Consider the following 4,046-nt stretch of genomic DNA (forward strand, 5'->3'; position numbering starts at 1 on the left):
ATATATCACTGAATTCTATGCAAGGCAATTTTTTTTCAAAATGCACCCAATTGTGCTGGTTTGTGGTCATTTTACTTTGGCGGTGTACAGGTGAGTTTGAGTGGACTCTTGAGGAAAAGGAAGAATTTTCACAAGAGGCGTAATTGTCGATGGAATTTTCACACATTTCGCCAGTTGGGCTTAAAGTGTAAGCGCTGCACTTATATAAGTACACGTAAAGTCGCCATAGTCCCAGAAGACCATAGGCTGCTTTCCTCTTTGTGGGGGAGAGCTGACTGGTGCCGATTTAGTCTGAAGTCGCTAGACCTCAGGTGAGGGGCAAAGTTGAGAAGGCGGGGTCTTTATGAATAACCTCAGCCAGTTCGCGAATTGAACCCGCACTGTTGGCGTCCCAAACGAACCTGCCCAGCAAACTGAGCTAAACTGGCCTTGATTCAAGCTATAATTTCCTCAATGGTCCAGTGAATGGAGGCAGGCTAGGGGGTTGCATCAAACCCCATGGGCTGGAATTCCAAAGATTCAGAACCGTCTGTGTAAAGATATTCCTCCTCATCTCGGTCCAAAGTGGCTTTCCCCTTATTTGAAGTTATGCCTTGTCCGTTCTAGACTCTCCAACCAAGGGAGACATTTGACCTGCATCTACCCTATATGTTCCTTTTAAATATTTTGTAGATTTCAGTGAGATCACCCCTTCTTCCTCGACACTCTGGAGAATATAGGTTCAGATTGCCCAATCTCACTTCATAAGACAGCCCCAGCATCCAGTGAGGGATATCTATTTGTAGAAGTTCTCTGTTAGTTTCATAATCCAAAGTCAGCTGTATATCTAAGCTCCCACAAAGCTCACGGAGGTGCTCTCTACTCACGACTGAATTACTTTGATTCACCAGCTGTAGACTTCATAATGCGTAGCTGCTTCTGTACAATTTAAAATCCGCTCAGTTTTAATTATTCTGTGCGGTCAAAAATATTGTGCAGATGTGAATATTGCACCTTGAGCAGAAGTCAGAATAAGAGAGGTCTCTGACTTACCAAACTGTTGATCGATGTATGTTGAAAATTAGTTGGACAGGGTGCATAACTAATGAGATGGCCACTCGCACAGGAAAAGAGAGAAGTGGTGAGACTGATTACACTGAGAAAGAAGGCCCACGTTGGGAAAATTTCTCCTGTGCATTATAAGTGGTAAAATTATAAACCGGTTCTTGATAAACGACTTTATGATTTTGTTACACAGAGGAAATCACAGCCTCCATATTTATCACAGCTGTCGTGCTTCCACCACCAGTTTCACCAAACGTTTAAGCAAGCATAAAATCACAAACTATCATGATTAGACATTGGACTGACTAGTCTATTCTTAACTCTTGAGATAAGTACAGCATCAATTGTATTTTGTAAACCTCCTGGAATAATGGACTTCACCTTCAGTCCCGACATCGCACATTGGTAAAGAACAGCTTCAACCCCACATATTCAATTAGCGCTAAACTTGATATGATTCCCCATTAAAATCAACATAATGGCAATGCATTTTTAAAAACATTCAGTTACGGGATGCGGCTGTCGCTGTTTAGGCCAGCATTTATTGCCCATCCCTAGTGTAAAACAATATCTGAATGTTCTTACATTAAACCCTGTTTTCTTTGACAGAATGTATATATTCACAATTCCCGCAGCAAGCACTTTTTTACACCATGGGCAAGTTGCAGAAGCCAATAAACTTGCTGTGTATTTCCAGAATTTTTTTTCTCTTTATTTTGCGCATCACAGACTCAAAGAGCACAGGAGGCCAATCAGCCCATCATATCATGGGCTGGATTCTCTGACCCCCCCCCGCCGGGTCGGAGAATCGCCGGGGGTGGGGGGGGCCTGAATCCCGCCCCCGCTGGCCGCCGAATTCTCCGGCACCGGATATTCGGCGGCGGCGGAAATCGTGCCGTGCCGGTCGGCGGCCCCACCCCCTCCCCCACCCCCCCCCCCCCCCCCCCCCCCCCCCCCCCCGGTGCTGTAATGCCTCTCCCTCCGCGTGAATCAAACCACCTCCCTCTCCGGCGGGACTGGCGGCGCGGGCGGGCTCCGGGGTCCTGGGGGGTGGGGGGGGGGGGGGCGGCACGGGGCGATCTGGCCCCAGGGGGGTGCCCCCACGGTGGCCTGGCCCAAGATCGGGGCCCACCGATCCACGGGAGGGCTTTGCCGTGGGGGGCACTCTTTTCCTTTCGCGTCGACCATAGCCTCTGCGATGGATGACGCGGACGTGACCCCCTCCCTCTGCGGGGATGACATCAGCAACCGCTGATGCTCCGGCGCATGTGTGGACTTCCTCCGGCCGGCGAAGTCCCTTCGGCCCCGGCTGGCATGGCGCCAAAGGCCTTCCACGCCAGCCGGCGGGACGGGAACCACTCCGGTGCGGGCCTGGGACCTCAAGGTGAGGGCTTGGCCCCTAAAGGTGCGGAGAAATCCGCACCTTTGGGGCAGCCCAACGCCGGAATGGTTCGTGCCACTCCATCCCGCCGGGACCCTCCGCCCCGCCGGGTAGGGGAGAATCCAGCCCCATATCTGTGGATGCTCTTTGAAAGAGCTATCTAATTAGTTGTACTCCCCAGTACAGTCCCTCTTAGTCCTGAAAATGTATCCTTGGCAAGTATTTACATAATCCCCTTTTCAAAGTTACAGTTAAATCTGCTTCCAGCTCACTTTCAGACAGTGCGCACCAGATGATGACAAATCTCTGCGTTAAAAAATTAATTCTCATCTCCCCCCCACCCTGTTTTTTTGGCAATTATCTTAAATCCTTGTTCTTTGGTTACTGACTCCAGTAAAATCATTTTCTTCCTACTTATTCTATTGAAAACCCTCATAATTTTTAATGAAGCTATTAAATCTCTCTTTATCTTTCTTGGTTCTATGGAGAACAATTGCAGCTTCTTTAGGCTGTCGACACAACTGAAGTCCTTCACCCTTTGTACCGTTCTAGTATAGCTCGCCCGAATCCTTTCCAAGACCTTAAACCTTCTTACCAGAGTATGGTGCCCAAATTCGGAGGCAATAGTCCAGCAGGAGATTAACCAGTGATTTATAACCATAGCGATTTTCATTTTAAACTGCTGAATGGTTATGTGACAATTAGCTAATGATTTATAAAACACCTACACTCTTCATATTTTATGAGTTTAAATTAGTGGCCAACATTTTGAAAACTTGAACAAGACAAAAAAATACGAAGACATCTTAAAGTCAGTGATCCCACTTCCAGAATTACAAGTTATTAAATTCTTTTTAATGAACTACCAGGATCACGCTGCAGGTATCCATACTCTGACTGCAAGAATTGCTGACTAATTATGTTCATTAAGGTTTTTAGTGCAGCTAAATGGAACACTTTCTGTTATGAGTGACATTGAATAGAAGCAGGGCAGAAAAGAGTAACCAATCTTATCCTCAAGTATCTGAGATAGGCGAAAAGATGAATGAAATTTTGACTATTCAGCCTCAATAAGAAACACCTGACAGGTGAGTCGATAGAGTTACACAGAATCATTAAAAGATACGTGCCGAGATTTACTGGCCTCCCCGGGGTGTATTTCCCGACAGCGGGAGGCGACCCACCATTGGCACAGTGGGAGCATCTGGTCCCGCTGCTGTCAATGGGATTTCCCATTGAATCCACTCCACGCGGTCAGGTAGCCCACAGCAGGGGTGCGCCGTTGGTGGGACAGGGAGATCCTATCAACATGAACAGCCGGAAGATCTCGGCCAGAGGCCAAAATCTCCTGTCCTTGTTCACGACTGGGGTTTTCCGTTGCCGTTGAGAGTGAATGGAGCTTTGGCTGGAACATCAAATTTTCCATTCTCACTCGCAACCAGTCCCGCCAAGGATCACGGAGAATCTCAACCTTGGAAAGAGGTCCCCCTGAAACATCATCACAAATGAATACATTTCCAGGTTGTGTTGCAAAGTACTCAAAGCAAAAGTAACATCTGCAAAACACCTGATCACTTAAGATGATGGCCATGTGTGCAAGGCCCCAACAAGAAATACCTTT

Source organism: Scyliorhinus canicula, chromosome 2 (genome assembly GCF_902713615.1).
Source record: "Scyliorhinus canicula chromosome 2, sScyCan1.1, whole genome shotgun sequence".
Classification (NCBI taxonomy): Eukaryota; Metazoa; Chordata; class Chondrichthyes; order Carcharhiniformes; family Scyliorhinidae; genus Scyliorhinus; species Scyliorhinus canicula.